A 13,697-nucleotide genomic window follows, 5' to 3' on the forward strand; every position below is an offset into this window, starting at 1 on the left:
ACACCTTTGGGCATTTTCTACAGGTATGACCAGGCAAACCACAAATATCACACCTGGATGGGGAAATGCATGCACTAACCTCATGTCCTGTTTCCTTGCAATTTCTGCAAACCTTGCCTTTACATGCATCTTTAGTATGCCCGTAGGAAAAACATGATCTGCAAAATGATGGCATATCTTGGTAGTAAAGATATCCCTTGTTCCCACCAATGGAAAAATTAGCAGGAGGATTCATCACTCCTCCAATACAGCTGGAGTCAGGTTTCAGCCTGACCCAGTACTTGATATCACCATTGAAAACTCCCCATAGGTTCTTCTGCTCCACACCTCCTCTAACATGGGTACAGTAGTGAGCTAAAAAGGCCCTGACCAGCCTTCTATCCAGAAATGGGTTATACATGTGGATGGTAATACATTTCTCCACTGCTGAGAAAAGAGGTAGCACTTCAATAGATTTTAAAGCCTCATGCATATGTTTCTCCTTGAGCAACTGAAAAACATTTAGACAGTAGGCGGCCTCAAAAAAGGATACGTCATACGTAGCAATATTGCTGAAAGCTTGGATACAGAATACCTCTACCAATGTGACTCCAGCCAGGTCCAGAAGGATGTTCTCAATGATGTGCCCAGTATCCACTTCTTCTCTCCTCTGCTCATTCACCACAAAACGAATTGTATTCCGCACAGCTGCCATCTTGATGAGGAATGCCCAACGGCACGATGATCGCTCCCAAAAACGTCGGAGAGGACTCCACGAAAGACCGAACCCCCGGCCCAGACCAGGCAATAAACCTGATCTGAGCCAAAAGGCCGAGAAGCGATAACCCGAATGGGCCGGGCCTTGCCCGAGCCTGTCCCATACTGCTGTTCACCCCTTGCAGCGATTCAGCCTACTTCTAGGCAATTCCATGGGGCCCTGCAGGCTCACACACATTTACAGCTACTAAGCGGGAGGTGAATAAAGGCCGGAGAGGAAGCTACACAGGATTTGCTTCTTTTGCTTGCACCACAATGCAGTGCTGAAAGAGGAGGAATCTACATAAAAACGCCTTCCTGGCAACGCCCAAATGCCCTCCTGCCATGCAGATAAACACTGGCAGCGGCAGCAAGTGCATGCCCACAGCCACCCCTTGTTCCTTCACACCTTGTATCAGCTTTAATCCAGTCCTGTGCTGCCTGCTGAGCAGCACTGAACAACACTGCCTGGGCCCAGGCTTTTATCTCTGAGGCAGGCCCCATTATGATGTCAGAAAGCTGGCTCTGGAATCCTGAGGGCTCCACTATGACACGTGCAAAGTTCCGTCTGAACTTTATATAAGACGGTGAGGCTCAGTCAGTCACTCAGTGTTGCCTGAGAGGGCAACACTGCAACAGCCGGCCGCCAGGCTGTCTTTTTTTTGCACATTTATTTGCCTCCAGGAGGCCACAAGAGGGAGACAAGGGACTGCAAAATGGAAAATAGGCATCCACCAACTTTACAGACAACTTCTCTTTGCTCCTACAACCTCCATCCTTGCACAGTTTGTTATTCTTCCAGGTAACATAGTAACAAATCCAAATTGCTGCTCTCTTTGTAGGCAAGCAAGGGTTTGTTGCAACTGCAATTCTTACTTCTTCTTGAAATGTAGGGACGACAGTACATTCCATCACATCCATCTAGTGTACACAGGTAGGTCCATTGTGGCGGGTAGGCGGCTGGCTGCTTTAATGGCTGTTTGCTGTTCCCCTACTCCACTCCACTCCACTATTTGACTGTGGTGCTGCATCAATCAGTGGCTGGCTCAGGTGCAGCTCTTTAACTTACCTAAAAGGGAGGGCGGAGAGAAGACAAGGAAGGTGAATGAGCTGTTCCAATGTGAAATGCCGGAAACACAGAAACACAGACGACACAAAACAAGAGGTGGCAATCTATTCATTAATTAATTGCAGTTAATAAATGAGCTCATTATCACACATGACTGTACAAATGCATTGTCCAACAGGTGTTGAAATAATGGGATTAAAAGGGGAGATCCCTTCAGAAAGACAGAAACAATGGCAAAGAGAAAAAACACTTTTGGAATCTGATTTTAGTCAACACATAAGGGAAGGGTGCACCGGTCCTGGAAATACTGCAATACCAGGTCAATGCGTGGAGTGGACAGAGCAAGCTCTATTTCCATCTCCCTGTTCTAAAAATCCATTTAATATATGGTCCCCAGATAGGGGACGTATCAGATATTAAACTGATAAGAACAGATTTTTTTTTCAGTTGGCTACCCCCTCGCGGGGGTGTCAATGATTTATTAATAAAAATTCAATTTTACAATAGATAACACTACAATTACATCAAACATTTTCATATTGTTACAATAGTAAAAATCAAATTACATTAATATTTATAGGGGGACATGGTGGCAAATCTTTATTTATTGGAGTTCCAGTCAGTCACAAACCATTTATTTAGAAGGGTGGCATTTGCTTTCCTGTCAATTAAATAATATAAATACATCTCACTAAAACAAAGACCTAAAACATCATCCGTTGTTAAAACGTCGTGTTTAAAAAGAAGGATGTTCCTGGCCTTCCAAAGAGCTTCTTTAGCGCAATTCATCGTCTTCCATGCTATTGTCTTCTGATTCGCGGTCGGGCATCCAAATTGTCCATATAAAATATCATCGTAACATAAGTCCTTCAGGTCTGCCATCTTTTCCATAAGAGGGAATATCTTTTTCCAAAAATGTTGTGCAAAGTAACATGTCCAAAGTAAATGACGCACTGTCTCCTCAGCCTGGCAGCCTTCCCTCGGGCAGACGGCAGACCTCGCGAATCTTCTTCTGTATTGGAATGCCCGGCATGGAAGACATTGATGAATGCAGCTCCAGGCCAGGTCCTTCTGTGTGTTAAAGAGATAAAATATGTTAGACATTTTCCAGATAAAACCACTGCGTTTTTCGTTAAAATTGTCTATTCTGCTGACCGCATCCTCTCTTTTTAGGTCGATTAAAAGCTTCTTGCTATTTTTAAGATCATTAATACTCTTCCCTTTTAATTTAAATAAAGCAACTATTTTTCCTAAAATTACGTATTGTGGGGGTAAATTAAAAGCATAAGGTGAGGTTAAAATAATCTGGAACCACCCACACCTTCGCATAAAAAACCCTGTATTATAACGTAAATAAAACGACCAATAGTGCTCTTTAAAAAGGGAATTAAAACAGAAGCTAAAAAATTTTAGTAAAAGAAACCTATTAAAATCTGGAAAGTCTTTGCCACCCTTTGGTTTGGACTTCATCACGATTCCTCTCTTTAATTTCTCCATTCTGGAACTCCAAAAGAAAGTAAAACAAGCTTTGGTTATTTTTCTCAGTAAAACCGTGGGAGGAGGGAAAACCATACTCAGATATAAAAGCAGGGGTAAAATGACCATTTTAATAATTAAAATTTTTCCCTCCATAGTAAGCTTCCTCATATTCCACATACATATCTTCTTGTTTACTTTCTGCGCCACCATGTCCCAACTGATAAAACCATTGTCGTACTCACTGAAGGAGACTCCTAAAATTTTAATATTATCCGACACAGGAACTGGTATGTCACTAAAAACCATGCTTCCTATGCTTAAAATACTACTCTTGCTAAAGTTTATCTTAAAACTGGAAGCACAGCAATAAAACTCTATCTGCTTGAGGGCTCTCTGAAGCGACCGGGTGTCCCTGCATAATACCGCTACATCATCCATGTACCCCACTGCTTTAGCCTCTATGCCGCCTCCCCCTGGCAGGGGGACTCCACGTATCAACTTGTCTCGGCGAATTGCGCATAATAGAGGCTCTAACGCACATATAAAAAGCAGTGGGGACAAGGGACACCCCTGCTTCACCCCAGAGTTTAAAAATACGTCCTGTGTCTTAAAACCATTTACTAAAATCTTACTTGTACAATTTTTATAAAAGGCTTTGATGGATAATAAAAATCCTTCAGGTATACCCATACGCTCTAAAACCTTAAACAAATAAAAGTGAGAGACACGGTCAAAAGCTTTTTCAAAGTCTATTGATAAAATTGCTAAATTATTCTTCCTAGACCTCGTGTCCTCAATCACATCTTTAATAAGGTTAAGATTGTCCCAGATGCTGCGGCCTGGCACCCCACATACTTGGTTGGAATGTATTATGTGGGGTATTATGGCTTTCATCCGGTTCGCACATAATTTAGCCATGATCTTGTAGTCGCTGTTTAGAAGGGTTATTGGTCTCCAGTTCTTTAAAACTGCGATGTCACCCGTCTTGTATAATAGGGAGACCTCACCCTTCTGCCAGGACTTAGGCAGCATCTTGGATTTAAAAACTTCTGCGTATAGTAAAAACAAATCTTCTTTTAAAAGATCATAAAATTTTACATAAAACTCACTGGGTATACCGTCCGGACCAGGAACTTTACCTGCTTTAAAACTTTTAACTGTTTCTAAAATCTCCTGCTCCGTCAGGTCCTGCAATAAAAAATTCTGGGAGGCAGGGTCTAAAACAGTGGTAATCTCCTTCAGTGAGTCACGCATAAAATCACGATCCACAGTCTTAACATTAAAAAGGTCAGTATAAAACTCATGAACTTTACTTAAAAGACCCTGTACATCCGACACACCTTCAATGTTTTTGATGACAGCCCTTTTGTTGTTGATTTTTTTAAAAAAGTACCTGGAGCAGGTCTCGTTCTCCTCTATGTTTTGAATTTTTGAACGAAAGATTATTTCTTTACCTTTCTGCTCCAGGCACTGGGCTATCTCCTTTTTGAGGTCGGTGATGTCGGCTTCCACTTCTATTTCATTGTCTCGCATTTTGTACAGGGTCTGCAGACGGGTGTTTAGTGTATTAAAAACAGCATATTTTATTTTGGCTTTTGCCACACTCTTTTTAATAAAAAAATCTTTTATTTTACTTTTCATCTTCTCCCACCATGCACTGATGGGAGCTCTGGTATCTCTCACCCGCCTGCTTTTCTTGTAAAATTCAATAAAATCGGTTAAAACCTGTGGATCATCTAAAAGGGAAACATTCATCTTCCAGGACTTCTTACAAATAAGATTATTAAGATCACGCTTCACATAAAAAGATAAAAGCCTATGATCTGAAAACACGTTGGTTAAAACTTCACATTTAAAAGGCAGTAAGTTCTCATTACAAAATATAAAATCTATCCTGGAGCTACAGGTGGCGTTGCTCCAGGTAACGCCGGCTTCCTCTGGACTGCTCCTGTTACATTCTTTGTAAACATCTTTTAAATTAAAATCGCTCACCATATTTTTGAGCAGTCCAGAGGTCTTATCGTAATTTCTGCTTGTAGCACTTGTAAGCCGGCGTTCCCCTCTCAGGATACAGTTAAAATCACCTGCGAGGATAAAAGGCTCAGTTGTGTTAATAAAAAGAGGTAAAACTTCTAGCATTTCTGCCCTCTCATTTTTATCAGGTGAGCCATAAAAATTTAAAAACTGCCATTTCACACCGTCAATAAAAGCCTTAACCAATAAAATACGTCCTGGTAAGATTTCTTGAATAAAATCAATTAAAACGTTTCCCTTAAATAGAATGGCGACCCCTGCTGATCTGGACTCGTTTGATCCAGACCAGACGGATGGACCATATTTCCAATCTTCTTTATATTTGGTGTACTTCATCGTATGGGGAATACCGCACTCCTGCAGGAAAAAAACAGAGGCTGCCAGGCAAGATAAAAAATTGAAGAGAGCAACCCTTCTTACTTTAGACTTGGCGCCCCTCACGTTGAGGGATATTCCCTTTAGTTCAGACATTGTGGAGTTTTGAATGCGTATTTGATTTTAAAATAATAAATAGTAGCGGTATTTTAAAATCACACATTTTCTCCACCAGCAATACCAAATATCTCACTTGGGCTCAGATACCCGCCCCCGTCCGAATCATTTGTCAGGAGGGAGAACGAAGGAGAGGAACTACCTTCGCTGAGGGTAACGCCAGCAACCAAACTTCTGCGTACGGGGAGCCCAAACTCATTCGGATCTCCCTGGGTCTCAAACGGTTGACCGTCTAGGTCGGGTGGGTCCCCTAGGGGGCTCGCACCTCCCCCCTGGGACCGTGCAGGCCCTTCTGGAGGGGGAGGTTGCGCACAAGGTGGGGTGTCAGTTTCCACGGGGGGAACAGTGCCCGCCCTCCTCACCAGTCGCGGCGAGGAGGGGGTTCTAGGAGGAGCCGCATCGTTTTTCACCGTTGTGTCCATCTGCTCCTCCCCTGTCTCCCCCCTACTGACTCTGGCTTGCCTCCCTTTTTTACGGGGACCCACCGGCACCTCGTCCTCTTCCTCCGACGAGGATGCCAGAGACCCAGGGCTTGGAGCAGGCCCGGCACCCCCTGAGCAACCAGCCTTCTGGGATGCCTCAGTTTTTCCGGCCTGCTCCTTTTCCGCCTTCCGCTTAGTCTGCCGCTTTTCCTTCGCACTGGGCTCCCCTTTATCCTCCAAGGTTGCTGGCTGCGAGGTACCTGTTTTGGCTCCAGTCCCTCGCACCTTTGAAGCCCAGGTACCTCTCTCCTCTTTCGTGTGGCTGGTCTGTTCCTCTCCCTGGGGACGGGTTTGGTCCGCTGGTGGAGCACGTGGGGGCGCTCCGGGTTGCTCATCTTCTTCGCCTCGGTACCTATAGGGGCAAGAAAAATACAGATGACCAGTTTTCTGACAAAAGTTACATTTTTTTTCTCCTGTGCATTCTCTAATTGTGTGCTCTTTGCTTCCGCAGTTCCTGCAGGTGACATCGCAGTTGTAACTGGTATGCCCATAGGTACCGCAGGCCCTGCAGAAGTTTGGCATCCCCGAGAAGTAGAGGTCGCCATTCACTGTTCCAATTTTAAAACGAGCCGGTGGGAGTCTCGTATTTTGGGTGGAGGGGTCCTTTATCAAAGTCACTAAGTACTTCCACTTGACGGTCCACACACCGCACTCGTTCATAACTCTCCCCATAAGCTTGATGTTCTTGAAGTAGGCAGCTAAGAATGCTGCCACTTCCTGGTCCTTCACATATGGGGAATACATCTTAATCACCACGAGTTTGGTTACCTCAAAAGCATGCTCTATTACCTGGACTCCCAAAGACGTGAGTTGAACTTTTTCCCTCTCAGCTTTGTCCATAGCATCACGGAGGATACCTTCTCCAACAAAAGTTATGTCAAAAACTCCACGCCTTGGGTAATCCTGGATCGCCAAAATTTCATGCTTGCGGACCGCCAGCAACTTCTCGAGGATTTCGTATACGAGGAACTTGACACCTCGTGGACCGCCTCCACCCTCTGCCAAGATGACTCTAGCAGAGTTTCGCAGCCGGGCGTATACCGGCACCGCATCGGGTTCGCCTGCCATTAGCGTGGCCAGGTCGAACCGCGCAGCTTTCGCTGCGCCCCTTGACGTACAGAGACCAAGGGGCTGGGGGGATCGCAACTCGTTGCTCAGGACTAAGCCTCTCTCCCAAATAGCAGCACGGGGGTGAAGTCCAGGCGAACCTGGACGATCCCCCGAGGCCGAGAGAGAGGGTACCTGAGCACCTTCTGACTAAAAACCTCCTGTATAAATACACTTGGTCTCAGCCAAAAGGCCGAGAAGCGATAACCCGAGCGGCCCTTGCCTTGCCCGAGCCTGTCCCATACTGCTGTTCACCCCTTGCAGCGATTGATTCAGCCTACTCCTAGGCAATTCCATGGGGCCCTGCAGGCTCACACACATTTACAGCTACTAAGCGGGAGGGAGGTGAATAAAGGCCGGAGAGGAAGCCAGACAGGATTTGCTTCTTTTGCTTGCACCACAATGCAGTGCTGAAAGAGGAGGAATCTACATAAAAACGCCTTCCTGGCAACGCCCAAATGCCCTCCTGCCATGCAGATAAACACTGGCAGCGGCAGCAAGTGCATGCCCACAGCCACCCCTTGTTCCTTCACACCTTGTATCAGCTTTAATCCAGTCCTGTGCTGCCTGCTGAGCAGCACTGAACAACACTGCCTGGGCCCAGGCTTTTATCTCTGAGGCAGGCCCCATTATGATGTCAGAAAGCTGGCTCTGGAATCCTGAGGGCTCCACTATGACACGTGCAAAGTTCCGTCTGAACTTTATATAAGACGGTGAGGCTCAGTCAGTCACTCAGTGTTGCCTGAGAGGGCAACACTGCAACAGCCGGCCGCCAGGCTGTCTTTTTTTTGCACATTTATTTGCCTCCAGGAGGCCACAAGAGGGAGACAAGGGACTGCAAAATGGAAAATAGGCATCCACCAACTTTACAGACAACTTCTCTTTGCTCCTACAACCTCCATCCTTGCACAGTTTGTTATTCTTCCAGGTAACATAGTAACAAATCCAAATTGCTGCTCTCTTTGTAGGCAAGCAAGGGTTTGTTGCAACTGCAATTCTTACTTCTTCTTGAAATGTAGGGACGACAGTACATTCCATCACATCCATCTAGTGTACACAGGTAGGTCCATTGTGGCGGGTAGGCGGCTGGCTGCTTTAATGGCTGTTTGCTGTTCCCCTACTCCACTCCACTCCACTATTTGACTGTGGTGCTGCATCAATCAGTGGCTGGCTCAGGTGCAGCTCTTTAACTTACCTAGGAGGGAGGGCGGAGAGAAGACAAGGAAGGTGAATGAGCTGTTCCAATGTGAAATGCCGGAAACACAGAAACACAGAAGACACACACACACACAACAAGAGGTGGCAATGTATTCATTAATTGCATTTAATAAATGAGCTCATTATCACACATGACTGTACAAATGCATTGTCCAACAGGTGTTGAAATAATGGGATTAAAAGGGGAGATCCCATCAGAAAGACAAAAACAATAGCAAACACAAATAGCACTTTTGGAATCTGATTTTAGTCAACACATAAGGGAAGGGTGCACCGGTCCTGGAAATACTGCAATACCAGGTCAATGCGTGGAGTGGACAGAGCAAGCTCTATTTCCATCTCCCTGTTCTAAAAATCCATTTAATATATGGTCCCCAGATAGGGGACGTATCAGATATTAAACTGATAAGAACAGATAAGGTTTCCACTCAGATCCGTCTCGAGTTAAATTTTAAACTTCAAATTTAAAGACTTGATCATCATTATGAAAAAACCAAATATAATTTTTATTTCTCTCTCTTTTTTTTTTTTTTTTTTAAAGTAAAATTAATAAAACAAACCGTTTCTTACAGCGATTACACCAAGCATATCCACAAGATGTTCTCGAAGATCTTGACCGTCCCATTCCAAATTTACAATACATGCCAACCAGGTTGGTACTTTATATCTCTCCAGAAAATCTGGTATATTCCCTCTTAAACAGGTTCGTACCCGCCTCCGAACCTTCTCAAAATTAATTTTATCTCTTAATCCCTCCACGTCTTTCACTAGTTTATCTCTTTCTGCTCTATCTTCATCTGAAACTACATTTTGTTCCACAATTTTCCTCCTTTTTGTTTCATCACTTTTTTTAACCTCAACACTTTTCCCCGCTCCTCCCTTTTTCTGTGGTTTATCCTCTTTTTGTGGGGTAACTTTCTCTTCCTTTCTTTTAACGGTCTTCTTACTCTCCTCCTTTGCTTCACTTTTACTTTTTTTTGGACAATTTTTAAACACATGCCCTTCTTCTCTACACATGTTACACACTTTGCCCTTCTCACAATCATTATACTTATGACCTTCCTTAAAACATTTGGTACAAATTATTTTTCCACAATTCTCCTTCTCATGCCCATACTCTTTACAATTGTGGCAAAAAATCCCCATTCCAAAAAAGTAGAGATTCCCACTTGCACTGCCAATTTTAAAGCGTGCTGGAGGAAGCAATAAGTTTCCAGCCTCTCCAACTGCCTTAAATTTACACAGGAATTTCCATTTACCTGTCCAGAATCCAAAGGGATTAAAGACCTTACCCTTCTCCACCACCTCCTCACAGAACTTAGTGAGAAAGCATATAATATCGTCTTTACACACATAGGGGGAAAACATTTTAACAATGACCAACTTTTTGCTAGGAGCAAAGTGCGGTGTTACAATCACACCAACCAGTCTTGGATCCTGCTTCTTCTTCTTTAAAGTGTCCAGAAAATCCAGATAAATGTCCTCTGTACAAAAAGTGACATCGAAACATCCTCTTCTTGGATAGTCCATTACAGACAATATCCATTGTCTCTCCAACTGGAAAAGATCAAGCAAGAGTACCTTCGTTAGGAATTCCAAGTCTCTGCTTTGTCCTCCAGATTCCTCCATCGTAAAACGAACAGCATTCCGAGTACGCATGTAGTCAGGGACTTCCTCCATCCTGCCGCAACAAAAGCCAACGATATCCAAAGAAATCCAAAGATAGTACCTTCAGCACCTAGATGCCAGGCAAGTGATCGCTCCCCGTTGCCCTGGACTAATCCTCCTCCCCAATAGCAGCAGAGGGGTGAAGTCTCTCCTAAGAGAAACGATCCCCCCAGGCCAAGGAAAAGGGTACCAGGGCACCTCCTGACCAAGAAACAAGGCAGTACCCTAGAGTACTACACTTGATCTTAGCCAAAAGGCCGAGAAGCGATAACCCGAGCGGCCCTTGCCTTGCCCGAGCCTGTCCCATACTGCTGTTCACCCCTTGCAGCGATTGATTCAGCCTACTCCTAGGCAATTCCATGGGGCCCTGCAGGCTCACACACATTTACAGCTACTAAGCGGGAGGGAGGTGAATAAAGGCCGGAGAGGAAGCCAGACAGGATTTGCTTCTTTTGCTTGCACCACAATGCAGTGCTGAAAGAGGAGGAATCTACATAAAAACGCCTTCCTGGCAACGCCCAAATGCCCTCCTGCCATGCAGATAAACACTGGCAGCGGCAGCAAGTGCATGCCCACAGCCACCCCTTGTTCCTTCACACCTTGTATCAGCTTTAATCCAGTCCTGTGCTGCCTGCTGAGCAGCACTGAACAACACTGCCTGGGCCCAGGCTTTTATCTCTGAGGCAGGCCCCATTATGATGTCAGAAAGCTGGCTCTGGAATCCTGAGGGCTCCACTATGACACGTGCAAAGTTCCGTCTGAACTTTATATAAGACGGTGAGGCTCAGTCAGTCACTCAGTGTTGCCTGAGAGGGCAACACTGCAACAGCCGGCCGCCAGGCTGTCTTTTTTTTGCACATTTATTTGCCTCCAGGAGGCCACAAGAGGGAGACAAGGGACTGCAAAATGGAAAATAGGCATCCACCAACTTTACAGACAACTTCTCTTTGCTCCTACAACCTCCATCCTTGCACAGTTTGTTATTCTTCCAGGTAACATAGTAACAAATCCAAATTGCTGCTCTCTTTGTAGGCAAGCAAGGGTTTGTTGCAACTGCAATTCTTACTTCTTCTTGAAATGTAGGGACGACAGTACATTCCATCACATCCATCTAGTGTACACAGGTAGGTCCATTGTGGCGGGTAGGCGGCTGGCTGCTTTAATGGCTGTTTGCTGTTCCCCTACTCCACTCCACTCCACTATTTGACTGTGGTGCTGCATCAATCAGTGGCTGGCTCAGGTGCAGCTCTTTAACTTACCTAGGAGGGAGGGCGGAGAGAAGACAAGGAAGGTGAATGAGCTGTTCCAATGTGAAATGCCGGAAACACAGAAACACAGAAGACACACACACACACAACAAGAGGTGGCAATGTATTCATTAATTGCATTTAATAAATGAGCTCATTATCACACATGACTGTACAAATGCATTGTCCAACAGGTGTTGAAATAATGGGATTAAAAGGGGAGATCCCATCAGAAAGACAAAAACAATAGCAAACACAAATAGCACTTTTGGAATCTGATTTTAGTCAACACATAAGGGAAGGGTGCACCGGTCCTGGAAATACTGCAATACCAGGTCAATGCGTGGAGTGGACAGAGCAAGCTCTATTTCCATCTCCCTGTTCTAAAAATCCATTTAATATATGGTCCCCAGATAGGGGACGTATCAGATATTAAACTGATAAGAACAGATTTTTTTTGATTGAAAGCCCGAGTCGTGCTTTCTATCACCCAAGTGCATAAAAAGTGCAGAGGTGCCACACAAAAAGTGCACAAGGATGCGGTCTATCGCAGCCCTTCTCTTAAAAGAGAGAGGCCCCGCATAACCATTCCCTGACCCTCCAAACCATAGGCCTAGAGGATCAAGGATCGATGGTCCCCCCTCGCCGAAGCTTAGGGAGACCCAAACACACTCCTAGGCTTCTACCTGGGCTGCCACCCCAGTGTCCACCTAGGAGCCTGCATCCTAGTTGCACCTCCCCTCCGAAGAAGGGAGGCCGGGTTGCAGGGGAAAAAGGAACCAGAAGGCCACACATTTTCCCCCTAGACCTCAGGAGGGTCCCAAAAGGGCACCGCATCCCAAAATCCTTGTGACAAACGTGACAAACACACAGTGAAAAACAAAATTAAATAAGTGGATGTGCGCTGTGATACAGCCTGGACATCCGCCAGGTATAAAAAAAATTCCTCATCTCCCAGCCAGAAGGCCGGGAGAATAAAGGTGTGTGCTCATATAGCGTGAAAGAGAGTGCGTGCAAGTGTGCCTTCACTCAGTGGGATCCCACCCCCAGTGAGTTAGGGCACCCCAGGGTCACCAGCCCTGGGGCACATAGCAACTCGGGCTTCCAAACTACCCGGCCTAATGACCTCGATCCGGCGGTCGCCTGGTCACCTACAAATGGTACCTTTAAACCAAATGCGTACACCAGAGCGATGACCGTTGTGGTTCCCTGCCCTCACCTCGGCGTTCTGTCATCCCCCTACGATGGCCCACGTACCACCGGCAGGGATGATTACTAACCTCAGCTTGAGCAGGTACTACACTTGATCTTAGCCAAAAGGCCGAGAAGCGATAACCCGAGCGGCCCTTGCCTTGCCCGAGCCTGTCCCATACTGCTGTTCACCCCTTGCAGCGATTGATTCAGCCTACTCCTAGGCAATTCCATGGGGCCCTGCAGGCTCACACACATTTACAGCTACTAAGCGGGAGGGAGGTGAATAAAGGCCGGAGAGGAAGCCAGACAGGATTTGCTTCTTTTGCTTGCACCACAATGCAGTGCTGAAAGAGGAGGAATCTACATAAAAACGCCTTCCTGGCAACGCCCAAATGCCCTCCTGCCATGCAGATAAACACTGGCAGCGGCAGCAAGTGCATGCCCACAGCCACCCCTTGTTCCTTCACACCTTGTATCAGCTTTAATCCAGTCCTGTGCTGCCTGCTGAGCAGCACTGAACAACACTGCCTGGGCCCAGGCTTTTATCTCTGAGGCAGGCCCCATTATGATGTCAGAAAGCTGGCTCTGGAATCCTGAGGGCTCCACTATGACACGTGCAAAGTTCCGTCTGAACTTTATATAAGACGGTGAGGCTCAGTCAGTCACTCAGTGTTGCCTGAGAGGGCAACACTGCAACAGCCGGCCGCCAGGCTGTCTTTTTTTTGCACATTTATTTGCCTCCAGGAGGCCACAAGAGGGAGACAAGGGACTGCAAAATGGAAAATAGGCATCCACCAACTTTACAGACAACTTCTCTTTGCTCCTACAACCTCCATCCTTGCACAGTTTGTTATTCTTCCAGGTAACATAGTAACAAATCCAAATTGCTGCTCTCTTTGTAGGCAAGCAAGGGTTTGTTGCAACTGCAATTCTTACTTCTTCTTGAAATGTAGGGACGACAGTACATTCCAT

At 45.7% G+C, this 13,697-nt stretch overlaps 2 non-coding genes and 2 pseudogenes across 2 annotated transcripts; all 4 read right to left on the bottom strand.

The window, feature by feature from the left end:
• Positions 1–2,086: 2,086 nt before the first annotated feature.
• LOC142721825 (U2 spliceosomal RNA) lies at positions 2,087–2,284 on the bottom strand. Its single transcript, XR_012874205.1, has one exon. It is a non-coding gene; the product is annotated as a U2 spliceosomal RNA (small nuclear RNA).
• Positions 2,285–8,879: 6,595 nt separating this feature from the next.
• LOC142721900 (U2 spliceosomal RNA) lies at positions 8,880–9,064 on the bottom strand. Its single transcript, XR_012874245.1, has one exon. It is a non-coding gene; the product is annotated as a U2 spliceosomal RNA (small nuclear RNA).
• Positions 9,065–11,829: 2,765 nt separating this feature from the next.
• LOC142721880 (U2 spliceosomal RNA) lies at positions 11,830–12,003 on the bottom strand (annotated as a pseudogene).
• Positions 12,004–12,794: 791 nt separating this feature from the next.
• On the bottom strand, positions 12,795–12,864 carry LOC142721848 (U2 spliceosomal RNA; annotated as a pseudogene).
• Between the last annotated feature and the right edge of the window lie 833 nt (positions 12,865–13,697).

This window comes from Rhinoderma darwinii, unplaced genomic scaffold, assembly GCF_050947455.1.
Source record: "Rhinoderma darwinii isolate aRhiDar2 unplaced genomic scaffold, aRhiDar2.hap1 Scaffold_523, whole genome shotgun sequence".
In the NCBI taxonomy this organism is placed as follows: Eukaryota; Metazoa; Chordata; class Amphibia; order Anura; family Rhinodermatidae; genus Rhinoderma; species Rhinoderma darwinii.